This window comes from Larimichthys crocea, chromosome VII (assembly GCF_000972845.2).
Source record: "Larimichthys crocea isolate SSNF chromosome VII, L_crocea_2.0, whole genome shotgun sequence".
Taxonomy (NCBI): domain Eukaryota; kingdom Metazoa; phylum Chordata; class Actinopteri; family Sciaenidae; genus Larimichthys; species Larimichthys crocea.
Genome location: NC_040017.1, coordinates 12,449,092 through 12,477,091, shown reverse-complemented (window position 1 = coordinate 12,477,091; position 28,000 = coordinate 12,449,092). Strand labels below are relative to the sequence as shown.

The following is a 28,000-nucleotide window of genomic DNA, read 5'->3' as shown; positions in this document are numbered from 1 at the left end:
GCATAGTTTTTTTTCTAAAGCAGGTCCTGAAAAACTAAATGTTCACATCATCCAATTAAGAAAAGATAATGAATGTTTTAAATAGGCATTGATCCCCCAAGACATACTGCACTGTATCAATGTACAATGGCACAAAAAGAAAATCTTTAATTCATTTTGAAAATTGATTAACGTTGTCAAAATCAGGCTAAAATGATCTCCACGATATGATCCCATTCATATGCTGTAACTGTCATCATTTGTTTAGATGGATATCGGGGATAGGGGTTTTCTCCACACCTACAAAAGCCTTAAAGCTCTCAAACAGGAGAAGAAGAAGGTGTATCACACAAAGAAATCAAAGTATGGCTTTGCTGACAGACTCAGATGGCAAAGTGCTGCCTTTGGATTTCATCTATTAGGGAGGGAGGTTGTTCACACTGTGAAAAAATCGACGCTAAAGAGATATTGCTTTCACAAAACAGAGTAATGTGTGTTGGAATTTTCAGATATGGAAAGCAGGCCCGGGGGTCACCGAATAGATCATCTAATATATGCAGCAAATGTGTTGGTGAGTTCAGTTCTAAGTCATTTTGCCTGTTTATGGCTCCACTTCCAAACTGCCAGCCCTAGATGATCATATTTTTTCTGGGACTCTAACCATTTGCCAATGCATACTGATGAAGCTGCATCTACTATTTGGTGGGTAGAAACAACATGATCATGTCCTATATCGTCACCTGAAATTGCACCTTTCACCGCTTCTGAACTTTCACACATAAACCAGGATTTTCTTGGGAAAATGAGCACCGGCAGAGCTTTGAAACACAGTGCTAGGTGAGCAGTTGCAGGTAAACACCTATTTGTGTAGCAGTGCATAATTCCAGGAAATGTGTTCGAATCTGAGATGAGACATACTTTTGTTCTCATCAACGATGCAGTTTTAAAAAACAGATTTCTCATGTTGTTGGAGTTGGGAGTAAAAAGAAAAGGTTTTGATTTCTGCAAGAAGAAACTCCCATGAAAATATTCTTGCATCTTAGATGATTTCAGATCAAATTTCAGATTTCAAAACAGTCTGTGCTGAAGGAATATTGACGTAGTACCCCTCACTCCAGGTAGATTTTCCTTAGATGTAGTTGGACTGCAACAAGGATATATGTATGTATGTATGTATGTATGTATGTATGTATATAAATATATACACTACCAGTCAAAAGTTTGGACACACCTTCTCATTTAATGTTTTTTCTTTATATTCATGACTATTTACATTGCATATTCTCACTAAAGACATCAAAGCTATGAATGAACACAATTATGTAGTGAACAAAAAAGTGTGAAATTACTCAAAACATGTTTTATATTTTAGATTACTCGAAATAGCCACCCTTTGCTTTGATTACTACTTGGCACACTCTTGGCATTCTCGCGATGAGCTTCATGATGTAGTCACCTGAAATGGTTTTCCAACAGTCTTGTAGGAGTTCCCAGAAATGTTGAGCACTTGTTGGCCCTTTTGCCTTCACTCTGCGGACCATATCATCCCAAACCATCTCGATTGGGTTTAGGTCAGGTGACTGTGGAGGCCAGGTCATCTGGCGCAGCACTCCATCACTCTCTTTTGACTGGTAGTGTATGTGTCATCCTCAAGCTCAGGTCCTCTACCAGAGGCATGGGAGTTTGAGGGTTCTGCGCAGTATCTTCGATGTTCCTAGGACTGCGATCTTCTGGACTGAGGCTTCAGATGTTGTTCCTGGGATTTGCTGGAGCCACTCTCCCAGTTTGGGTGTTACTGCCCCAAGTGCCCCCACTACCATGGGGACCACGCTACCCTTGACCTTCCACATCCATTCCAGCTGCTCTTTCAACCCTTGATACTTCTCAAGTTTCTCATGTTCCTTCTTATTGATGTTGGCGTCAGCTGGGATCGCCACATCTATCACCACTACCCTCTTCTGCTCTTTGTCCACCACCACTATGTCCAGTTGGTTAGCCAGGACCTGTTTGTCAGTCTGGAAGCTGAAGTCCCACAGAACCTTGGCCCTGTTGTTCTCAGCCACCTTCTGTGGTATGGCCCATCGGGATTTAGGTACTTCTAAGCAAATACTTGGATCAAACAGTGACAGTTCACTGTTTTACCCATTCAAAAAGGTTTCCCTGCTCAGAACATAAAAAAGGGCATGGGCTTATACACACACAGTGAATGATTCATAGTGTCTGATTTATCAAAGGTAATATTAAACCACTGTGAGCACCTGCACCAAAACCTGTCAGAGAGAGGGGAAGGGTTAAGTAAATTGTCAATGTAAGAAGTCAGTGAGGTTAGAAATGTGGTACTCCCTCTCACGGTTTGTTGTGTTTTTAGCTTATCAGACATCCAGTCACTAGGAAGATCTAACTCTACTTTTATCTACTAATGGATTGAATGCTGGAAATGAAAACCTGCCATTTACCAGCTATTTTCAGCAAACATCTTTTTCTGGGTCAAATACCAGCAGCAATCCAGAGTTTCCAGCACATTTGTGTCTGTGTTCTTACACTGAAGACTGCTGCATGTGCTTAAACAAACGTGTCATCTCAAAACCTACTGTGCAACTGCTGCAGATAAATACAAAAATATAAACAGTAAAGATAACAGGACTGGCTCCAACTTGCCAACTCCTAGAAATTATGTTTATATTACTGAATTGTTTTCAGAATTATACTGTGGTGACAGACATAGAGACAATGATTGTTTTAGAGAATTAAAAACTACATTGTACCCCACCAGAGTCACAGTTCGTTAGTTGGAGTGATGGGGGACAGACAAGTGCAGGACTGTGAGAGTCCATGGTTAAACACAGAATTTTATCTGTGGTTATATTTAGGCAACAAAAAACAACAAAAAAGAAAAGATGACGCCCGGTTAGCATTAACATGTATTTAATTCTTAGTGGCTAATGTTAGCATTGGCCGCTAATGTTACCAATTAGCATGTCTTTATGAGGAGCTAACGCGCTAGCCGCTCTGCTGTCTCTGTCTGTCATTTTAGACAGACTTCAAATTAAGTGCCAATAACTGCTAAAATTGCTGCCACTGGGCTACTGACTGCTGGCTTCTGTCAGCCTTTTGGAAATAGCCCGTCCCCCCTCTCCTCCTTCAGGCAGGACCAACTGCCAATCAGCAGAGCAGTTACTGCACCTGTTAGAATGTCAGTTGTAAAGACTGATGCACTAGCAATTAGCATGTATTTAAATCTTAGTGGCTTAGTAGCATGTTAACATTAGCATGTTAGCATTAGCATGTTAGCATTAGCATGTTAGCAATTAACATGTATTTAAATCTTAGTGGCTTAGTAGCATGTTAGCATTAGCATGTTAACATTAGCATGTTAGCATTAGCATGTTAGCAATTAGCATGTTAGCAATTAGCATGTTAGCATTAGCATGTTAGCAATTAGCATGTTAGCAATTAGCATGTATTTAAATCTTAGTGGCTTAGTAGCATGTTAGCATTAGCATGTTAGCATTAGCATGTTAGCAATTAGCATGTATTTAATTCTTAATGGCTAATACTAATTGCTAGCGCTGACACGCTATGTATTTAATTCTTAGTGGCTTGCTAGCTCTGGGAGTAGTTGACGAATGTCGTAGGCACTCGTCACTAATAATTAGGAAGAAACACGCAGAAGAACAATAGTCGTCACTAACAAGTAGCTTCATCAGATCACTAAACAGATGCCGGAGATAGTAGCCTCTAGCATTGTGAGGCAGCTGAACTTGACAAACATGGAATCGCATGAGAATCCACATGGGAATCCATCTTGATAGCTGTGTGTACTATTGTCTTAGTATTGTCTGTACATTGTGAGAAGTGACTGTGCTCGAAAACAACAATGGTGACTGCAAAGGAGGTTAAAACTGCTGCTAGCATCAGTTATACTGGCGGATATTTCTTCACTGAAAGAAAGAATGACACCGAAGGCTTTGGTAAGAGTTTTACTACACTGTATGTTTTGTTGATCCATTTGTTTGAGGTTTGCCCATGATAGACTGTGATAGACAGCAGACAATCACCTGCCAAGTGTTTTGCCTGATATGTTCCTGATCTTTTCCAAACAGTTTTCACCGATGACTTCCCAGATGGTTTGGTGTAACAAACCAAGTTAGATAGCCCCATTGCTATAACTACTGACATTCTAATAAATGGACAGAGAAAGAACCATCACCATCATTGGTGCTGTTAGAAAATCTTATTTCCGCATGATCTTTTGGTCTCATTAAATTCTTTCATACAGCATGATGTTCATGTTGTAAATTATAGTACCATTTAGAGTAAAATATATACGACAAGGGAATGGTTTAGAGTGTGGCTACCTGGGGATTAACAAATCATTCCCTGTGAGTCCATGCAACACTCCTGGCTCACAAAACTCAAACAATCAAACTGTCAAACTAGGCAGTGTTGATCAAATATGAATATTTATTGCCTTGTGTATTTCTTGCTAAAATGTTTACAGAAACACATTTTTAAAGTCTGAGGCTGCACTTGTTTCAGAACCAACACACATTACATTACCCACCAACTCCGTGCTCTTGTACAAATACATATGTCACAAACAAAATGGCAATGAGGCTTCAAAATGGTTGTTCACTAACCAATGGCGATGTCACATTAGGTTTACACTTGGTTACAACTAACAAACAACCACATGACTCAAATCACTAAAACATAATACAAAGTGACAGCATGTGACAAGTTTTCATTTGCTGCCACGTAGGTCCAATGCAGTAATGACCTCTGGCCAGCACTGTGAAGATTTTTCATATATTCCTTAACAAAAACAGTTCAAACATGTGTTTGTAAAGAGGTATTGTTTTTCTACTAAAATAATCTAATGGATATGCAAGAATAACTGTCGTCAATTACCCATTTTATCGAGGAAAAGAGAAAAATATGTTTTCTAAGTTACTTTACAGTTATCTGTTCATATTTAATACTACTACAAGTCCCTTAATGCTACAATGCACCTTCTATTACCCTAGTAACTGAAAATGTATTCGCTTAAGAAAGAATTATGGCAATCACAAATTTGTTGGTCAAGAAAGTGTGTCCACAGCTGAATGAGATTTTGAAAAATGTTCTGCATATTGGAAAATATGTGGCTTTGAATTATTCAAGGGCTTGAAGTTCCTCAAGGATAAAATTATCTTCCTGATATCATCGACTGAAATTTACAAAGACACAACAGTTCATATGCAAAAACCTTCATTTTGGATGGATGGAAGGTTTTGCATGCTGAACAAAGAGAACATCCTCATTAATGAATTAGAGTTGTCGGGTACATCAAAATATGTCTCCTGGAGCGTCAGGTTACACACACTCTAAATGATTCATCAAGTCTGATTTTTATATCAAACCGATGAGAACGCCAACTTGGAAACCTGTCAGATAAAGAGGATAAGACAAGAGATTGGGTTAAGTAGGTAAGTGTTCTTGGGGTTTGAAATGTTGCACTGTTACTGAACCTTCAGTCGTAAAAATCTGAAAATTCACCAGCAAATTCTACAGTCAGTATTTTATTTTACAATAATAAAGTCATCTAAACATCTAATGCTTTCATGCACCATTATCCAAGTGTTTTCTAGTTTATTTGATTCCCACAAAGTTTATGAACTAGAGATTCATTTGCATTAACACATATGCTCATTAACAAAATTTGAGATTTTTCAATTTTCTTTACTTGTACTGGTCTAATTTTATCCATAGAAAAATAGATAATAATAGATATAGATAATAACATCATGTTTCCAGCAAACACTGGAAACATGATGTTTTGGAGACGAACTCCCTCAGTTGCTGCGCTCACTGTATGAAAAGCATCTTCAACCACAACACAATAACACCATAACCAGTAACTTTGTAACTTGTGACTAAGGGTCTATCGTAGGAATAAAGGACACAGTGCTTTTATCTGGACTATTGTGTGTCAGGAGCATAGCCTTCTTCCACATGCAGGAGTGTCAATCTGTGATTTGTTGCTGTCTAAGAATTTGCCCTTGAATCACATGCATCAGACGGCTGTTTGTTGATCTGTCTGAGTCGCTTGTGTGCCGAGGACCCTGTCCAACTGATGGTCTAATTCAATATAAATACAGTCCCTCCTCAGCCTCCCTGCTGTTGCCAAAGACAGCTGTTCTTCGGGCAGACTTGGCCTCCCGCCACTCCCCTCTGAGCTTTTGAAAACACTGTAAACTACATTTCTCCAATGAATGAAACCATTAGGCTACAGGATGATTCAGATTATTTTAAACGTCAGTCTTAAGTTCTATTTTTTTTTCCATTAGTTTGATTGTGGTCAAAAGGTTATGACTTGTTGTTTTATAGTTTAGAACATACAGTACAACTTCCATTGCGAGAAGCGATTAAAAAATAGACAGCTAATAAATCTGCTAATGTGATATCATAGTGCATTATGAACTGCTACAGTAAGTTTGCAAAAAATATTATATAATAGTTGTGCTGAAGGGTGTGTTTCAGTCTCTTTTGGGGTTCAATTGTTCTTCCTCTTATCCAATTGACACAATTAATAATGATGGCAAAACATTAGCTGCTTGTTGCCTCAGTAACCCAGTTTGACCAGATATAATTTTACATCATAGAAACTGTTTTATGTTATAGTGTGTATGTATGTCCATTAAAACATTAGCTTGACAGTCCACCTTGAATAACGAGTTTGGCAGTTTGGGTTGCTGGTGTGTAAATTTCCCCATTTCCCAAAAAGAGCAGGACATAGTTGCTAACATTAACCTAAATTCTGATATAGCTCCCACGGTGTAATGAAATACAAGAAGATGATGGTAAAGAAAGAAATTTAAATAGATATACAATGCTGTGTTTAGCTATGCTGTGGATTGTAGAATGAGTGAATATCAAAAACATCTTATTTCCTCGCCCTGAAGTCTGATTTTTTTTTTTTTTTTAAGACTGATGTTGTAGTTGTTGCTTTTCAGTGATGCAGGTAATTATCATCTTGTTCTGAGCTTACCAAGAGTGACAAAAGCCTGAATGTTTACCTTTGAAGTGCAAAATGTATCTATGTTAAAACAAATCAAATAAAACTCATCAGTGATTATGTTTAATTTTAATCTAAACTCACATTTTGACACATAATAGGATTACTTTAATCCATTACTGATGTTTTAATGTTTCAATGACATAGTGTGTTTGGGGATTTAACTGTCAACATATGATGTGTGCACCCAAAGCTAATGCTGCCAAGGCACAATCTCATAACCATACACCCATTTGACATCATTTCCTACATCACGGTGAGGTAAATATGACGACAGCCATCAACTGTCCACAGATGCACTACACCCGTCTAGTCTATGAGGAAGACTCAGCCATTCCCCACCCAGGACAAAAGTTGCACTCTGGAAATCTGCTTCTATTCACTTCTACTAAAACTCTTTACAACATAGAGGTCAGAGCAGCTATTTCTTTTATAGACAACAACAATATTTTAGTCAAATGATAAGGTTTACTCTCATTTCCACAGCTGCTCGGTAATGTTGGCTCCAGGAAGGCCACTCATTTGTTATCAGGAAACGGGGCCAGTGCACCTTCACTATCCATCAGTCTTGGGGACTGCCTGTGGGGGTCACCTGGCAACATACTCACCTCCAAGTAATGATACAGCCCAAGGCCGTAGACACAGGGAAGCTATAACACAGGCTGTTATTGGGCCGGCCAGCTGCCCATGTATCAGTTTAATGTTCTTTATAACCATCACATACAAGCTTAGTGTCATTCATCCACACCAGGGAGAGTTTATTGTAGAGGTGTCTAGTTCAGATCCACATGTGAGTCAGACATTTTGGAAAACAGTGACAAGCTGCCACAGTCCTTGTACACTCGCTATTTTATTGGTCACAAACATGCATCTGAGAAAAAGCTCAGAGAAGTAGCATAATTGTGTCTGACACAGGCCTGACACTACCCTTTTCCATTGCATTCTCGTTTCTCTTCCTTGGTAAGAGTGTGCCTCCGGGCCATCCTGCAAGACATGAAAAACACAGTTGCGCAAAAACGTGGACTGAATTCAGAAAGCTTTGACAACTATATTTTTTACCAAAAAGGAATTATTAAGAGGATGATCACTGTAGTTATTCAAATACTTAAGGGGGCATTTATCTTGCTCTGACTGAGACATGGGACACTTGAACGATATTTCCTTCCAAATTTCACATGTATGTTGGCAATTTTTGTTGGATAGCAGGGGATTGTGGTAAATCAAAATCTTGTTTTTGAGCATTTCACAATATTTAATAGGGTTGCACTGTGCAAAATGGGGAAAACTCAAAATCTTCGGTCTGTGGGGGATTGGTTTGGTCATGTTTCGTGTGTGAAGATAATAACAGTAGAAGAAAGTGACAAATAAATTGCTGTAGCTGAAAATGGTAGGTAACATCTGTCTGAGTCTGGCACACTGAGTGTGTTACTTTGAAACAGATTTTTAAAGGTTTGAAATGGATGATAACTCCACTTATTATGCACCAAAGAAATACATTTCTTAAGGTGAGCCTAGTTTGCAGGAAACCTAGAATTACATTCTCTCCGCTTCAAATTCTGTCAGAACATTAGATATCAATGGACCCCCAGTGTGGCCAGTGGGGCCTGCCCACCGGGCCTGGCTTCAGCACCGGCAGCGTATCAGGGCCCCTTCCATCTGTTGCCCTTGTCCTGGGTGTGTGTGTTTGTGTGTGTGTGTGCTGGCCTACTCGGCTCCCATCTCTATCATCTGCTGAACTCCAATGCCTCTCTGTTTTCCTCTTATTAGGCCTGAAAAGATGCACCAGATGGCTTGTGGGAAAAAAAAATCATACTCCTCCAAAAGGGAAAGAGGCACCACCCACAGCCATGGTAGATCGCTGAAAGATTTAAGACATACATGGCACACTTTAAACACACACACATACATAATGACCTCATTGGTCATTGGTGAATTGTACAAACAGTGTTGTGTCCCTAGAAAGGATTGACAGCAGCAGATAAATCAGATGATCATGTCTTAAGATGGATTCTTGATATACTGACCCGACACACATAACCTTGACTCTGTGGCTACATGGTATGTCAGAGCAGGCACTGTGTGTGTAAATGTATTCTGTTCGCAGACTGAAGAGTCAAGTTTATTTATAGTTATTTACACAAGCATGTTTCAAAGGATTCATATATCAAACACACTCGAGTTGGCATTCACACTGATGGGTCATTTGGAGTCTCTGGCTTACCTGACCTGCATGTGTGAGCAGGACAGCTCCGGTGAGATTGAATTCCCAGACCTTTTTTTAGTTAGGTGGCAACGCTCCCAAAGGGATAGTTTGACATTTAGGGAAATATGCTGATTCACTTTGGCGAGCTAGATGACATGATCAACACCACTCCCGTGTGTTTTTGCAGCTTCATCTAGCAGCTTGTTAGTTTAGCACAAATACTGGAACCAGGGAGAAACGGGTACCTGTAGCCTGGTTCTGTTTGAAGGTGGAAGAAATCCATCTACCAGCATCTTCTAAAGCTGTTTGGATGATTGGTTGCTCAAAAACAAAACAAAAAAAAAACATACACAATAATAATCTACGCTTTAAATTCAACACCCTGATGATCAAATGTGATTCTGAGCGCTCCCTGGACTCTTAAACAGCTCCTTTTTTTTTCCCCGCGCATCATGAAGCCACCCTGGAACACTCATCTTTTCCAGTAAACTGTTCTGTCGAACGCCCGTGTCACCCTCTCGTGTTTTTTTGATTCAGCAACTCAAGTCATGAGAATTCAAGCTGACTGAGGGTCTGAAGCTCAAAATACCACATGACACTTTGCAGCGAAATGTAGCACGCAGTCGCTAGATCATCTGACGGCTATTTCTTTGGTTTATCCGGCTTACAGATACACACACACACACACACACACACACACACACACACACACACACACACACACACCATCAAATAAAAGCAAGTGTTTTTTCACAGTAATTTAGTGATTTCAATTCCCTCTTGGCTTCTTGCTGCCTGCTTCATTTCACCATATTGTAAGGGCAAAATGAAAAATAGTGTGTGAGCTTTCATATATCAGATGTAATTAAAAAAAAAACACAAATGTGCAGAGGTGTCTGAGTGCGAGTTTGTTCATTCACTCTCTCTGTGGTCTTGTTTTTCACTGTGTAATGTCCAGAACTGTGGTTCTCTTTGACCAGGGCCTCTTCTGTCTTCCAGCCCTCCTCTTCCCGCCTCTTTGGCCTGGCTGAGCTGCTCAGGAGAGACAGGTCTGTTCTCCAGGCTCAGAGGAGGTGAGCTGGCCGAGCTGATGGTTTTTGATCCTCGCACCAGACGCTGTCTCACCTCCACAGCAGACAGGCTCTTTATTCACTGACGCCTGAAATTAGATGGTGTGCTTTTTAAGGGGATGGAAATGTTGGTGAAATTGGCATCGGGGTAGTCCCTGCCCATCACTGAAGCTCCAGTAGCATCTGGAGATATATGCTGTGGCTTTTTTTTTTATACTAACAACCAAAAGGAAAATGACTTTTGCCTGTGCATGCGAAATTTTGTTCACTTCCATCACAATTTACACGATATGTTTCTGCACTAGTGCTATCGTGCAGTCGATCATGCATGAGGGAGTGCTTTATCTGTGACACAATTGCAGCTCTTCCAGAATTAATTCAGCGCTGCCAAAAACCAACATATGCTCTCGTCTTATTGATTCTGCATATGTCCAAGCTGTTGCCTTTAAATGTCTTCATCAAGGATGACGGATCTGTACAGTGAGGTCATGTGCTCATCTGTAAAATGCAAAGAAAAGTGACAGATGAGCAGAGCTTTTGTCACTTACTTATGCATAGTTAACTGCCTGTACGGTTATTACGTGATTAAACTGGACTTCTGTCTTTGGCCACATCTTTCTTTTCAACACCTCTTCTCCAGCTCTCTCTCTCTCTCTCGCTCGCTCTCTTTCTAACCCCCCCCCTCTCTTTGAGCAACTCCCCCATTCCCTTTTCCCTCCCCACCCCCCTTCTCTCCTTTCAGTGCTGCAGCCCACCCTGCTCCGAGCTTTAATGGTACATGCCATTAGAAAAGCCCGTCTCTGGAAGGGAGGAGGGGAGGGTGGTCTCAGTCTCAGCTAAGAGGCTACTTTAGTCCCCCCCCAACACAAGCACATTCACAGATGTCTCTGCTCGCGTAGAGCCGTCTCACCCGTCACGACAGAGCACCCAGCTCCTGTGTGAAGCGACGAGGCGCACGCAGAGAGAGAAGCAGAGAGGGACACACACACACACACACAGAGAGAGAGAGAGAGAGAGAGAGAGGGATACAAAGGGAGGCAGGGAGGAGAAGAGGAGGGAGGCAGAGCGAGAGAAAGAAGAGGTGAGGAGCGCATACATTGCTGCCACTCTGACGTCTCCCCCTCTCATGCGTCTGTTTCAGCTGGTGTGAGCGCAAGAAGAGGAGAGGAGAGGAGGGAAAGGAGGAAAATAAAATCCTGGGAGCCTGTGTCCTCTTATATTGCCTTCTTTTCTTTTTTTTTTCTTTTTCTTTTTTAATCTCCATCATCTGAGGCATGAAGGCGGGTGTCAGCTGGCACGGCAGAATAAAAGAAAGGGATGCTGTGAATGCTGCCTCTCTTTCGACAGGGCACAAGGAAGAGGAAGTGGGGGACAACACACGGCAGGGACAAAAACAGGATTTCTAGAATGAATGGGAGTCCTTCTGCCGCATGCGCTGGGAATAGCAGTCGCACACTGAAGTCTCTGAATGAGGTAAAAAAAAAAATGATACTACTTTATCTTGTTTTTTTTCTCTCTCTGAGCCTGATTGGCCAGCAGGGTCAGATATACATCAGAGAGGCACTTGAAAGAATCCACCTAAGCTTGACAGAGATGAACCAATTTCCATGCTGATCAGGTTTGGAACAGCAGTGGAGGAGATTGCCATCTTTGTCCCTGGGTCGCTGTGTACAGCAGCACGGTGGAAGTGATGGGAAATCTATGCATGTTGAATGCTGCAGAGAGCGGCAGTGAGAGCTGGTGGCAGAAAGAAGAGTCAGTGTCGGTGTGCCTGATGAAAAGAATTGCTGATAATCCTCAGTGATGAGCATTTGGGTGCTGAGATAGCAGAGGGGTCATGGAGAGATTTTCTTTCAACTAGCCAGCACAAGCTGCCGCCACGAGATCAAATCAGAATTTAGATTCAGTGAGTTCAGCTGATAAATGCAAATTCAATTCACTTTTATGATAAAATATGAATTTGGTGTGCTACGGTGGGAAAAAAAAATGTGAAAGAAATAAAAGACTGAATGAAGACTGAAAGAAAAGGGAGGTGTTTGGGGGATAGAACAAAACGCAGTATGTGTTTTCTAAAGCAAAGTCTGACAGAACACTTTCACTGGTGACCCTGGGGAGCCGTACACTACCTTCCAGACAGAAAATAACAACTTGTCCACAGAAGCGACCAAAAAAGGGAGCACTGGATTGAGAAAAGCTTGAGTCGAAGTTAAGTGGGTTGTACGTTCTCATTTCTGACACCTAAACTCTTGGCCCCTGGTGAAAAGATGCAGCAGTAGCGGTTGTTCTCTTGACCACCACCACCACAGGTGCACCAGCAGTTCTGGAAAGAAGGAACAACAGTGCTTTGTTTCAACCCATGTACGTCCGTCCTCTGTGGCATATTTTGGATGTCATACCATTCGGGTGTGCATGTGAAACATGAGTTGGCAATATCAATATTACAGGGTTCAGTGATTAATTATATGTATTTTCGCAGTCAGCAGGGACTCTCAGTAGTCTCAGTGGAAAATTTTGCACAGTGTGGTTAAAGTGCCAAAGGTCTGGGCTTTGGTCCGAAGTCCTTACTCATGTGTCAAGACACATCAACCTGACTCTCCCTGGAAGTTCAGACTGTTCCAGTCATAGAGCGCTGACACCCATCATGACATCAGGCGCAGTGGGGAAATAGGTTTTCTCACAAGCTTATATTTTCACAATCGTGTCACTGTGTCTGAGAAAAGGCACAGAGGAGATATTGTTGCTATCGTTTTTTTTGTGGAATTATTATGTGAATATATCATTTAATATCTATTTCATAGATACTTAGGATCCAGTGAGGTTTGTGAGGCTTTGTATTTGAGACATTACATGGGGAAATGAACCTCTGATTATCACAGGGATCTGTAGCTGTAAATCACACAAGGGCATATATTCCTCCATAGACAACTTAACAATCCATGCTTCTTCCTTTCTAAACTCCTCATCTGTTTCACGGTCATACATGATGGCAGCAACACCTGCCTCCAGTTTCTCAGCATACACAGTACGCTCACATGCAATGAAGCCGTGCGTGTCCCCAGCTGTTTCTCACACGGGTGTTAGCATGCTTCTATAGCTCTGCACTCTCTGGCCATGTGTATATATTTAGTTTCCGCTCAGTCTGGCAATGTCAGCAAATAGCATTCAGATTTCACTTATGGAAGCTTGTCATTTCACTCTGTGTTCATGGTTGCCCCCGCTCCTTGACCGTGCAACACGCAGAGTGCTGAGGGGACAGAAATACACACATGATGTGGCTGCAGTTCTGCCATTGTAGCTGATGACTTACATAATAGAATAGAATAAATCCATCGGCACCACTTTATAAAAGACCTACAGTACAATGTATCACTTGTAATTAATTTTCCTTTGTGATGTTTATGCTTCAGCAGTTGGTAAACCATTATAATTCATAAATAAAAAATAATGCTTGGTTTACCAGGTTGTGAGCCAGTAGGGTATTTCATCACTTCAGTCAGTTAGGAAATGCCCTATCGAACTCTCAACTTTCTGGAAGCAGATCAAAGAACACTCTTTATTAATGAATCTTTTCACTGTACAATAAGCACTGAAATGTGAAGCAGTGAATTTTAGAAACTAAGAAACACAAAGACAAAAGCACACTATGTTGTCACACACTGCCATTTCCACACAAAATTATATTTGTAATGCAATACAAAACAGCATATTATTAAGTCTTAATAAAGAAGTTGGTACCAAATATATGACCTTGTTCCTCATATAGAATATAAACTAGGGAGCACAATATGATAATTATCATAATACACATTGCACAAAATAGGTGTAGATCATGTAGAAATGCAGATGTTGCATGTCAACACATGGAGTTCAAATGTTCATCACTGATAGCTCAGCAGCATTTCACACATCACTGCACAGTTTAATAATGTGCATGAAGCCCAACAAGGAATAGACTTTGCAATAATTGTAATAATTATGTTATTATTACAAAGCTATTGACAAGGCTGTGGAGGTTTAGAAACAGAGGGCAGCATGTGGGTGCGTGTAAAGAAAGTCTACCTACACTCGACACACAGATGCAGGTTTTTGAACCCCTCTACTGGGCAAAATTCATTTATGTTTGATGTCTATTCAGTGCGTGCTGTAGGTTTTTTTTTCTTTGAAGGTAACTGAGCTTCTCTGCAGATTCGGTCATGGAGCTGTCCAGCCTTAGGCAATAGAGGGGCGAAGCAGCAGACCTCAAAGTAAAACATTGCTTTTATCACATACAGTAGACACTATATCTGAACAAGCCATACCATTAAGTGTAGATATATATAACTAGAGTAGTTCATTCACACCCAAAGTTCTCTTATATACTGCTACTGATAACAGAGGCATTTGAGAAGCACACTCAAAATCAAAAAACACTTTGTTTTCTTTAAAAAACAGAATGTGCAACAGAAAGCCAAATTCACTACCAGAAAGGGAATTCTGTAGCAGTCTATGTTGGGAAAACAAGTGCAGTGTTTAATCAGGAGAACACTATCCCTGGTAAATTCACCCTAGGTGTGAATCTAAGGGTTGCATGTTGACAGCAGACCATAGCTAGCATGTGTTAAACACTACCCACTGCAAACAGAAAATGCCAGAAAATGCCTGTTTGGCATTGGCATTTTTGTACCACTGTTGTGGCAAAATTCTTTTGCATTACCAAAGACCACGAGAAATACTGAAATAAAAAGTTTTTCTATTATATCTACTATCTATATATTTCTACAACTATGCAAAATTGTATATAGTCGCGTGGTACATGTTACTCACTGCTGTCTAGACAAAGAGTGTTACATTTATTTTTAAATTGTCTAGATAGTGAAAAGGTTAAAGTATGTATGTCAACAAGCGATGATTATTATTCATGCATTAAGTGCAGATTGAGTGCTTCATACCAAAACAATCAGGATATTGAATTCAAAATGCTTAACGGTGTACACCAGCGTGTAGGATTTAGTGGCATCTAGTGGTGAGGTTACAAATTGCATCCACTTGCATACCCCTCACCTCAAATATCCAGCAAGTGTAACAACACATTAACAAAAGACATAGCAGCTGCCTAATATTACATACTAGTCCAACAGCAAGAAGCCCAGCTCTGCATGTTTCTTTCGCCTTGTCTGGTGGTTTCTTGTGGTTTCCCGTTACTTCCTCTCTTTTTTTTTTGCTTCTTAGCTTTCTCCCTGGTCTTCCTGTATTTTTTAGTCTCCATATAATAGAGGCAGCTGAGCCTGGTCAAATTGCTAACTTGCCCAGATCCAGTTCTGGCACGACACAGGCTCTGCTCCCTCTCAGCATTCCCATATGCCCTGGGCCTAAAAACCTTATTTTCCTGGTGGTTCAAAACACTAACACTACCCTGGGGCTTTGAGCTCTAACAGTCTGGGCAGAATATGAGCTAACAGTAGCTCCAGTTTTACAGCAGAAAGGCTGGAACACAAAGTTACATAGTGTGGGGCAGAAGTCAGTGTAGCACCAAAACAATTCAAATGTTTTTATTTTTTTTAATGGTAGAACACATAATGTTGCTTGAACAGTGTCGAAAGGCTAAATTATCTGAAAATATATGATGGCATGGGTTGAATTTGGTCCATGGCGGTCCCAAAGGCAGCCTCTTAAAACTTACTGGGCACATGCCCTTTTAATGAACAGCTTAAAAGCAAAGTTATAACAAAATGAAAACTAAGAACAATCTGTTGGGCCTTGCAGCAGTGCTCTTGTACCTCTGTGGATTACACTCCATGGGGCACTTAAAATCTGTCTGGCTGCCCATTAAGACAGCCACTATCCTGGCTCATTAATGTCCTGCAGAGGAATTAGAATAAACTGTGCTGCACAGACTCGTGCTGGCAGAGGCTCTCTGTCTTCTCTCCAGCAGCTTTTCCTCCCTCCAGGGACAGCAGTTGTTTGCCCGAGGTACATCAGAGCAGCTTGGAGTGACCAGCAACACGGAATAATTAGATGTTCAATTCCTCCAAACTGCCGTTGCCGTTGAATTCATCCTGACTTGTTTCAGCAATTTCAGCAAAGGTTGCCAAATAAAATCACTGTGTGGGACGTCACCACTCGCTTCAATGGGAAATCAGGTTTGAAAACCAAGGATTATAGGAGGAGGATGGGACGCTATCCTGGAAGTAGTAAAGCAGTATGAGTTGCAATCAGGTGCATTAAAATCAAAGCAAGTGATTGCTTGAAATGTGATCAAAGTTGAATTTTGACGTTTCCCCACATTGTGCTTTATTTCAGAAAGGTCTGCAAAGGTTTTGTTGTTTTGATTATTCCCCTTATTTTCTGCCATATTTGTTTGAATTTGAGGGGCTGTTGATGTCTTGTGACACTGACCAATGTACCTTTTATAATTGTAGTTAAACTGTAGTAGGAATCTCTTATGTTGTCATTAAATGGAAAACCAGGTTAAAAACTTGAGGCGTGCTCAACAACACTTCATTATTGCTCATACCTAGAGTGCACACCTTTGTGTGTCATTGCTCTTTATGCTATCCTGTTGGCTATAAATGAATTCATTTTATGCATCATCGTCAAATGAAATTGTCTAATATGTTTAAGCAACAGAAACCAGAGGGCTGGTTAGAACATCTCGAATGCAGACTTTTATTGTAAATAAAAACCTGTAACATGGCAGCAAACTACTGTTTTTGCATCTGCTGAACAAGTTGGTGTCAGTGTCGGTAAAATGAAGAGCATCAGGGATTTGCTGCTAAGGCTTGTATAATGTTTACTGGTTCAATCAGCCATGCTGCACGATTCAAATAAGTTTCTCTATTTTCTTAATGAATTTTTTTGGTATAATCTCATTATGTGCATTTGTGATTGCCCATGGTCCCTGCGGGCAGCGCCGCTGCATTAGAAAAAATAAGGTATTAGGGACAGCTGGCAGTGTTGTATCAGTTGTGCTCACATTCATCAGGCCTGCTGGAGATTATAGAAGACGGAGCAGAGATGCGACTGGAGGCGTATAGTATGTGCAGTCACATAGCGCACTGTATGTACAGACACAAAAGGCACAAACCCCTCACCCCACCCCCAGTCTACTATATCTACAGGCATAAACACTAAGCAGAGCATCTGACCCAGCCCTCGAGCTTTACCTCCCCCACTGACAAACAATATTCTGCCACACTGTGAAGAAAGGAAGACGAATAGAGTGGATACTCTATTGGAATGGAATAGACTCCTTTTCTCTCTCCTATCTTCACATATTTTGTGTTACAAGTGTTACAATTACATAACATAAGAGAACGTACAGGAAGAGCTCCACTCTGTCCTTCATGGCAAAATGAGTTTAACCCATAATCAGCGTGTCGGAGACGGCACAGCTTGTGTCTACAGCGGATCGCTCAGGAGGAGCTGCATGGAGCCAAGTCTGATGCTAAAGTATAGGATACTATATGTTATACAGTAGGTGTCTGAGGTCAGAGGCTGAGATGATCATTTCAGATAATGACAGAGGTCCTCCCTTCCCATCACCCTGTCCACACAATGATGATGTGACCTGACAGTGGTAGTGAACGCTGTGGTGGGTGAGGTCTGTGATGCGGTATATGATGTTATTGATGCTGACAGAAAAAAAATCAAGCAACATGACCAAATAAATCTTCACATTAAATGTGTTGTTTTGTTCAGGCTGTAATCAGATGTGAGGAAAAATGTAAAACGTTACCAAGTTCATTATTGTTGTATCGTACCTTTCAAATTAGAGTCCGTTCATAGCTAAGACTACCAAATGTGAATGGTTTTATCAGTAAGTCTCCCATATGAGCTTTTATGCTTCTTTTTTTTTGTCAGTGTGATAAACATCCAGTTCCTTCCAGGGATCACAGCTGTAATTACTTACAGATTAGGTAACAGCGATGGCAAACACAAGGCATAATAACAAAAAGTCCTGTTTTTGAGGCACAAACAAGCTCTCTCAATTACCCTCTTGAGAAAATCCTAGAGGCTTTGTTGTAAATCCCTCAGCCTTAACGAGAACTATAAGTGTTCGTCCATCTCTGTAGTGGGAAAAGATCACTTATGAACATGCTGGGAGATTATTTCAGTAACCCCTCAAAGACAAAAGAAATCAACATTACCAAGTGTTGCTCATTGTACAGAGTTGCAAACAGTACCTAGCAGTTAAAGTGTACCCAATATGAAATCTGATAAATGACTCAAAGACTGGATAAAACCCAAAGGTCAAATGGCTAGTTAATCACCGAATTACAGCAGAAACATTACCACTACATAAAGAGATCATGTCCTGAAGAGGAAGTCCTGTAATTCCCTGATGCAGTGAACATTACAGAAGGTAGTTCACAAACAATAAACACAAAGTGACTGGCATTTATAGGTGAATGTCTCTCTAGAACCTAATAAACCATATACTGATCGACAAAATTGATTAGTAAAAGCAGTAATAGGAGTAAAGTGGACAGCAGGGGGACATGGGACATGATGGGAAAAATAAATATCAACTTATATTTATTTATTTTTAACATTGCTGTACTCCATCCTGCTTCTTCTCTCGAAAAATGCTAATAAGGCTTCTCCGGTGTGTAGAAAAACATCTTTGGATCATACTCATTCACACATTTTCATCTATAGATGATATATAGATGTGTTGGTGGAAATTTATGGTAGAGACCTTAAGACCAAAAAAGGATGGCGAGTAAGTGCAGACATTTTCTACAGAGCAGCGCAGCCTTGTCGATATTATTCAAGGTTAGCTCCATCTTTGTCTTTATGGTTTATTATGTAAATGTAGATGCAATCTATAAAAAACCCCACCTTGCTCATTATTAAGAAGGGAATTGATGTGCATTACATAAAAAGGCCTTTAATCAAAACAGGCATTAGCACAATATCTCATGCAAGGCACATGCAAACATGGGTGCGGCGTACTAATTTGTAATTAGTTTCTATGCTCTGTCATAAGTTTTGGACGGAATAATAAGAAGACGTAAAGTAGCTGACAGTAAAGTGACAGATCCAAATACAACGGCACCCCTTTCCACCCCTGCATCTCAGTCCAGCAGTGCTGTATAAGTGGCTGGTTTGGACCTCTGCAAAAACCTGATGAGTGCGAAATAAATAAATAAAAAATGCCAGGGTTAGTGCATTATGGTTTCCATTTTCTAAATGATTTTCTAGATCTGAGACCAATCTGATTTACTAATCTACCCCACGAAAACACTATTAAAACCATGACAGTTTTTTTTTCATATCCCTCGATGCTGAATGTGCTGAACTCATTTTCTGCCATGGTGCAATCATCCTCGTTACACAGTATGAAACAGGATTGGCACAGAGAGGGCTGTCTGGTTTGGTTTTCCTATTCGGAGTTACTAGAGGTAATGTAGGCAGCAGTTGTGACTGTTTTGACTGAGTGAGATGGATAAACACTAATTTGCAGCAGGAAATTACTCTAGATTAAATATTAATAAAGGTCTTTTCCTTGTATGGTATATTTACATTTATAGACCAACAATACCAACACAACAGAAAAACAAAAAGCTCAAGTAAAAGCAAGTACAAAACTAAATATGTCAGTGCAAGAGGAGGAATTATTTTTATTCCACTTCACTGTTAAATTAGGTCTTGTCAGTATTAGTACTTCCAAACATCCAACTTCTGTCAAGACTAGAAATTAATTGTGTGGAAGTTTAAATGTTTTAAGCTGTGTGACTGACAGCAGTGAGTGGTAGAAATGTGCAAAAGAAGCTTCAACATTTCTGCAGTTCAGAGCTGCCAAATGGTGTAATGCTCCTCGCTGCGGAGCGAGAGATGACAGGATAGATAGATAGATAGATAGATAGCCTGTTGTTATTGTTCTTGTCGTTGCTCGCATGACATTTCACGTGCAGTAGGTGCCAATTACATCTCACTCACACAGTGTTGCATCTCTGAATCACACTGATACATGAGTAATGAAGACAAAGTGTCCATGTTTCCCTCAGAAAGAGCTAACACACCATTGAAATGTGGGTTTGAAACAGTGCGGCGCACACTGATTTTTCTCGTCTTGTAATTACATTAAAAATTTTCTCTCAAACCCTCCAGCACCTGAGGAGGGGAAGCCTCTTTCATGTGCCTTGTTGTCTGTCAGAAATCCAACTTATTTTCCAAATTTATTTAACGTCAAAAGTCTTTTTAAAGAGCAAGGTGACCTGACGAACTATTTCCAGCGCACGTATATTGCCTTTCTGCTTTGGACTTAATTAAAAGTCTTATACGAGCAACAAGCAGCAAGTCTGACCTGCATAGCACCAGCATTAATTTGCTGAGCTTCTTGCCTATAAGAATTAATTACCATGAACAAAATGTAAAACACAGATAGAAAATAAAGAGCTTAATCATGCTAATGATCATTTTCATAATCATTTTAGAAGTCATGTGTCTGTGTAACAAAGCAGTTTGGCGCAATATCAACAAAGTGGTCATTTTCTTTTAAGGTTTATTGACCTGTACATTGGGTTTCACAACATGGGAAAATGCTGACACAGATACTGACGCCCACCCTCACTCCTCTATGTTTAATGCTAAGCAGCAGGTTTGATATGCAGTTTCCAGTCCTGAGGGCTGCAGCATGATGCCCCTCAGGCAACATCTACTAAGCCTGTCTATACCATCTGACTACAGATGATATAATGGCTCTGAATATTATCACTTTGAGAATATGTGGGAATTATTAGAGCAGAAGTTGAGCAATGACTTGTGTATTAATGGTATAAAATCTGTAGTTTGCATCAACAGGGGTTCAATGCCTATTAACAAGGGAAATCATTTTAATTATGGAGGCATTGTTGTACTGCTGATGTTGTAAAACGCCAATATGTTTATGATGCAAATACATTTTCTAATACGATAGATAAAATAAGATAAAATTTAGATATAAGACTTTTAGTACGTTCATTTTAGATCTTAATGGGTAACATTTGCAATGAAAAAAAGATTTACTATGCACTATAAACTGTGCATTCATTTAGTGGATTATTCACACTGGGACTATCCAGGTGGATTATTATATTATTATCTGTATAGTCCCATACAATATCCCAGGAACTACTGAGGAACTTTGGATTGATATCTTCATTGTCCTGCATTTTCGGACTTTACACTGACCCGTTCCAAATATTAGTTATTGTCACAATGGTCATTTCTCTGGCTATTCGTGAAGGCTGTGTTTTGTTTTTATAGATCAGCAGAACTTTACACTGAGGAACTGATAATATTGTCTCCATCTCAAAACAGTCGGGAAAAGGTTTTCAATAAAAATGAAACAAAGGTCATTTTTGTTCCTACGAGAGACTCTAGGGAATGCCTTGTTTATGTCGGCACAGTACAGAGGGAAAAGGTGCAAAAGTTTGCTGCCAGAGACACTTGTTGCAAATTACTAGCTCTGCCGAGTAAATAAAGTGGTAGTTTATGTCTCTCAGACGATGTAATAATTGTTTGTTCTGCCTGGTGATGCATGCGTGTGACGTGGTGGTTTGTCGAGAGTGCTGTATGGTGATCTCTGTGAAATTGGCTAAGGCAGCTACAGCCTGTTGGTGTCCAGCACTCCCACATCCATCATCCTGATATGTCTCATGTTACAACAACTTCAAGTCAAGCTCGGAACAAGTGTGTTTGACTTTAACCTGAACTGCAGTGATTGCTTGTCCTGTTTTTACCTCATTTTGCCTTCAGTTTAAATTCAGTGATCATAAAATATAGGGAACATCATTTTAGTACTTACAGACAAAATAAGCGCCTGGTTAATTACTCTTCTGAGATTTGAAGTGAGCGGATTTCAGAGTGATCATGGGTCCTCGTGTTTTCCTGTGTGCACACGCTTCCTACATGTGTCTTTTGTCATTCGCCTGCATAGACACCGGATCATTTGAATGAATGCTGAGAGGCTGTGCTCAGTTACATGCAGCTCAGCATAGCAGTCATCGCTAAAGATAACTGTAGACAGAACAATGTTCACACTGAGCATAGGAGTTTTAATACGCAGTGGGTTGGAGGCCCGAAACAAATGCCCTTGTGTGATTGATTACACGCTACAAGCTAATGAGATAAACAGAGCCTGAATCGATTGAGTCGGGAAGGAATCACGCCAGAGGGGCATATGCAGCCGTGTGCAGCGGCTCTATTGACACGCTCATATTCAAAGACCTAGTGAAAGAAACCAAGCTGGGCTTTTGGCTGAGAACAGAGCTGTGTCCTTTTCCGCTGCATGGAGCTGCTTCGCCCACTACTGCAATCAGGGTCAGTGCTGCTCAAATCAAATTCTAGCGATGGGATCTGACAAGTTGGGTACTTACCGCTTAACAATCACAGCTAAGAAAACCTTCTCTAGTCAAAGACAAACTAGACAGGGGCTGTGCAGCAGGCAGTCTTGCATTAACAGACAGGTAGCGGAAAGCACCTTGAACTGTAGTCAGTGCCAGAGCAAATTACAGTACAGGCTCAACTTGAAATCCTTGGCTCATTGGCTAATGAGAGACTCACTGATATTTCAAGTACAGTGGTTTACCAATTAAAATCTATATGCTTTCTCCAAGATGGTTCTTAGAGGATAAGCAGAGTTGGCCACAATGTGTGACATTGACCATGACTGAGCACGTGGTGGTGAAAATCACAGGGCTTAGAGGAAGTGAGAGTTACCCAACTGTTTATTAATAAGCAAGGAATTTGTTCTAACCCTTGTCACACAAAATACTACAAATACAGAAGAGCTGGATTTTGATCATGTTGTATTGAACCTGTATTCACCTCACTGAATTTCAAGCCCTTTGATGCTCTCTTTGATGAGCATGACAGCGGGGAAATTCGATCATGTTCCTGGAAGGACATTCAGAGGAGGTGTGTTTAATTGATTGCTTTATTATTTGTGTCACTCAAGTCTTGTCTGCACACTGAAAGACACAAGGGGGCGAGTCATCAGTCATGGAAGGGGGAAGGGGAAGATACAGGAAAATGTGGCCGCATTTTTATTTATTTATTTATTTATTTAAATGGAGGACAAAGGGGCAGGAATGGTTGTGTTGCTTTTGTGCTACTTAAGTCTTGCAGGGAAATTATTATTTTTCATCAGTGTCCAATGGCATAAAAATTATGCAGTGTTTGATCATAATCCTTTGGGTAGGAAGGCAACAGGGGAGCTGTGGGGTCGTCACAATTCCTCTACAGACGAGCACATCACAGGGAGAGGCTGGCCTCTTTTTCATGTATTTCCAGATTTGCCCTATAAGAGTGACATTTCCTTTTGCTGCAAAGGATTTAGTGTGTGTCAGTGTGTGTGTGTGCCGTATGTGACCATTAGTCTTAATGTTTTTGTGCTTTTTACACCATTTGTGAAACGAATTCTGAATGGCTCTTATTTAATACAATCACCGTAAATGGCTGAATATCTGACTGTAAATGGGGCTTTATCAAAAATTAAATATGTAAAATAGTTAAACGGCAAAAACACTACAACAATTTATCCCTGCTTGTTTCAGTTTTTCAGCCCTAAATTAAAAAGAGTGCACACATGAAGTCAGGCTATTACCATTTATAATGAAATCTCTAATCAGTCCCACGGCACTTCTTCAAGTTATTCATTTGCCAATGCAAAAAATCTAAATAGTACGTTCATAATTTAGTGATAGTGACACAGTTAGTAACATAATCCTATATTGCTCTCATTATTAAAATTCGAACAAGGAGTTTTATAAGAAGTTATAACTAACTGTATGTAAGAGACCAAATTCCTTTTATATGCACTTTGTAAACCTTTTTCAAGGAAGGAGGATTAGCATGTTCTTAGTGGTAATCCAAAAAAAAACATCCACGCAACCATCAAACAGCCTTTAGCGAAAATTACTTCCAAATATAACAAAAGTTGTCAATTTTACAGTGCATTGGCTGCACAGCGAGTTTACTGCACCAAAAGATTGGTGATAATCACCCATGATTGATGCTGTCAAATTGTGGTTTCTAACACCCTGAATTCAAATACAAGGAGGGAAAACAAGCTTTTACGCCATGTACAAAGGAAGCAAAAGGGCTGAAAATCAATATGGCTCCAGCCACGGCATACTGCAAATGAAAAGCATGCATGCCACGATAATGGATATGGATTTTAGAGTGTGGCTCATGTTTTATTCCCATGCAGTGCTGAAATCTTTATATGTAGTGCTACAAGAGATGATTGATGAGTGCACGGGAAGAGGAGTGTATTTCTGCATCGTGTCACTTCCATTACAAAGTCTTCAGTCACATTCTATGGTTTAGATATACTTTTTTGAGTGGGCTATTCCTTTAATCGTCTGCGCATACAGCACTGTAAATGTGGTTTTCTCAGGCTTAAAAGGCCACTGCTGCTGCTACTCTTGTTTAATTAGTAGCTGTCAGAGGCCAACTTAGGTAAAGACAGAATATAGATGAACCTTAGACTATCTGTTTAAACTGTGGGTGAGATGTAGAGAGAAAAGAAAACAGTGTGTGGAAAAATGCACCGAGGAATATAGAAAGAAAGCGCAGCATTATAATATTTACCCTGCTGTGAGAAGCGGGATAGCAGCCTTGAGATGTCTCACATTGTTTGTAATCAGTAAGACACCCGCTCTGCATCCGCTTTCCTGGTGTGCCTTTGTGTGTGTGAGACTTTAATATAGCAGTATGTGTGTGTGTGTGAGGGTCACACTGTTTTATCCCTAATGTATTTGTCTGGTGAATTGGTTGAGCAACATTAGGGGCTGCCTAGTATGCCGTTAACAGGGTGATAGCCTGTGGTTTGTTAGAGAAGATGTTGTACAATCCTGGTCAAATGCACAGAATTATGACAAAGTTTCATTTTTCTCATTTTTTACTGCAGATCTTGTGATATTCTCAGCAAGTTTTATTGTTGGTTCATTGTATTGCCAAAGGCTCAAGTAAGAATTAATTTCAAGTTTGTCATTTTTCAATATTTCTAAGTCTGCATCATATATCCTCACAATGAGGTTATTATGATAAAGGCCGAGGGATGGGACACCTCGGCCTTTACCATAATAACCTCATTGTGAGGATATATAATCAACAATCTGATCGGAGCATATTTATTGGCTGATTGATATTAATGGGAGCTGGCTAGCTATAAATATGCATCACACCTGCTTTTCTTTATGTGGCTGAAGCATGGACGTTGTTGTTGCTGCTTTTCCATTAAACAGATTTTCTTTTTAAGAACTCAGTAGCATATACCCTGGTGTGTCTGTTTTGATTTGTGTTTTATTTGAAATTGTATTCATCAGTGGCCCTCTTGTCATTTGATCACATTTGAATCAATGTGTCAATATTACTTTAGTTGGCAGCCACACAGTTAACCAGCTTATCCAGAAGTTAGCCAGAAAGTAACACCTAGGTTTGAATGAATCAGGGCTAATGTTAACAAAATATTTTAGCAGCTTCTGCCTTTTGTGCAGAGGTTAGTTAGCCTAGCTCGCTAGCTTTTACTTTCCGTGCACTTTCCATGTTGCAATGTTAATTATATTTTATATTTTCTCACACAGGAAGTGAGGAGAATTCAAATTTTAGTTCAGCTGTAGGTGTTTTTTAAGCTCTCTTCTCATCCTTTTCATATTTGCTTAGGATGAGATTTCACAGTTTATGGCGACAGCACTAGACTAGAATATTGCCTGTTCCATCACCTGCTCGCTAAATCCTCACCTCGGTGGTGAGGGATTAAAATGTGGCATCAATTTTGCTGCACCAAACCAAACAGTTTGAAACACTGTCCCACAGCTGACTGAAAATTCAAATTCCCTTCTCTCACTGCTTTACAAAGAGAAATTTAAAACCGTAATCGTTCAGAGGATGGCATCACAAAGAAGTGGGAGTAGCTTACTTTTTTTTTTCACACCACATTTATTCCTTATCTTTTTTTTTTATGTGAGCCTCGACTGTGAAGTACCACTTACAAAATCTCATCAACTTTAACCTCGGTGCAAGTACATATCCAAGGATGGCTTGGATGTTGATAATGAGCTGTCAGTACACCATCAGTTTATCATTTTCATTTTGACTTTGTTTAAAATGAAATGTGTTTTTCTTAGAAAAAGTTACACATAGTCACTATCATGTCTTTTTTTTTGTGTGAATTATTTTAATGCCTGTAAAGTTGCAAACAGTCCTGTCAGAGCAGCCTGACCATTCAACAGTACAATGTAATGAGTATTAAGAGCCATGATTTAGTAAGAGCCAAACCCAGATAACTGAGGAGTCATTTTCAAAATTGTTGCCTCATCTTGTAAATATCTTTTTGAACGATTTCTCTCTCAATCCAGTCCAAACAAGACAAGAAAGTCATTATCTGTGAGACAGTGTATGGTCAGATCTGATGTCCAATATATGAGATGTGAGGTTGCAGCTGTTTAAATGAGTCAATGCTAAGTCCTGTGGTTTGGTTTGTCCTAAATGCTGTTTAATAGGAGGTTAGTAAGGCTGCACCTAGCAATAATGGTTGCACTACGTCAGCCAAAGGGCTAAATCTAAGAAGGTTTAAGCCATTTAAATACAGAGGAAAGGCTATCCTTTAAAGTGTGACTGGTGTTAAGCTCCTCACCAATCTGATAAGTGCACTGTGCCCAAAGTAGCTTTGCATAAACCAATCTTGTAGCAGCAGGCGGTCTGGATGTAAAATGCTTCAGTATCTTATCTAAAGCAAGAACAAAAGAAAAAAAGTGTCAGGCACTGAAAAACAAAGTATTGATCATTAAGTTAGTACCACATTATAGAGACCATTTTAGAGACACCCTGTCATCACTGGAGACATGCAACCGAGAATTCTGCTTTGCTAAGAATCCAGTCAATAAAATCCTTTTCACACTGTTTCTCATTGGCAACAGGCAGGGATAAATTAGTATTTTCGAGATCTCCCTGGGATCCAACCAACAGAATAATGTTCAGCAATATTGTAGCTGAGGTAAGTAGTCACAAAGGAAAGGTTAAGTCTCCAAAATGGCATATATCTCCAGTGTGTGTTTACAGCTTAAACACATTGCTGTATGTCCAAGGCAAACAGGGATGTACATATGGAGTCATGCGTCAATCGAAATGCATGTTTTATGTCCAACAAGGGCAAAAAACTATAGCTCTTTGCTTGAGATTCAATGTATCCCATCCTCAGCTCTGTGCTGTAGAAGCTTTGATTAGTGTAATCTTTTCATTTCATTTCATAATCATGCAATCATGAGTCAATATCACCTACATAAAGGCGATAAAAAAGAACTAATAATAAAATGAAAGAAGGCTGTAAAAATCGCACCTACATCAGATTAATAAACCTTGAAAACTGGTATTTATTCTGCCAGCAATGACTGAAGCCAAACATACTGTGCAAGCATGCCAGGAGAGAACACCCCTTTATCAAAAATCCCTGATGCTATGGTATATGAAAGAAGAAAGACAAAGACTGAACATTTTCCTCTGGCTAAGATTAGCACACACAGCACGTAGCCTACAGAGATACAAACACTGAGTTTTCTCACAGACGAATTATGACAGGAAATGTTAACTCCAATCTATTTGCCCAAGGTAACATCTCAAGGTTAAGTGAAGCCATGCATGATGTCTTCATTCCTTCAAAGAAGACCTGCTTCCTAAGACCACCTGAGCTTTATTTGTTTCTCCGGGGGCACAAACCTACAT

At 40.1% G+C, this 28,000-nt stretch overlaps 1 protein-coding gene across 4 annotated transcripts in view; it reads left to right on the top strand.

The window, feature by feature from the left end:
- Positions 1-11,169: 11,169 nt before the first annotated feature.
- The window catches only part of LOC104940504 (galactosylgalactosylxylosylprotein 3-beta-glucuronosyltransferase 1), a 67,622-nt gene continuing 50,791 nt past the window's right edge, over positions 11,170-28,000 (top strand). For 3 of the 4 annotated variants that reach the window (XM_019268217.2, XM_019268218.2, XM_019268215.2), the window contains exon 1: positions 11,170-11,782. The gene's annotated coding sequence lies outside the window, so the exon portion shown is untranslated. The remainder of the gene's footprint in view (positions 11,783-28,000) is intronic. The other variant, XM_010757122.3, reaches the window with a different exon arrangement.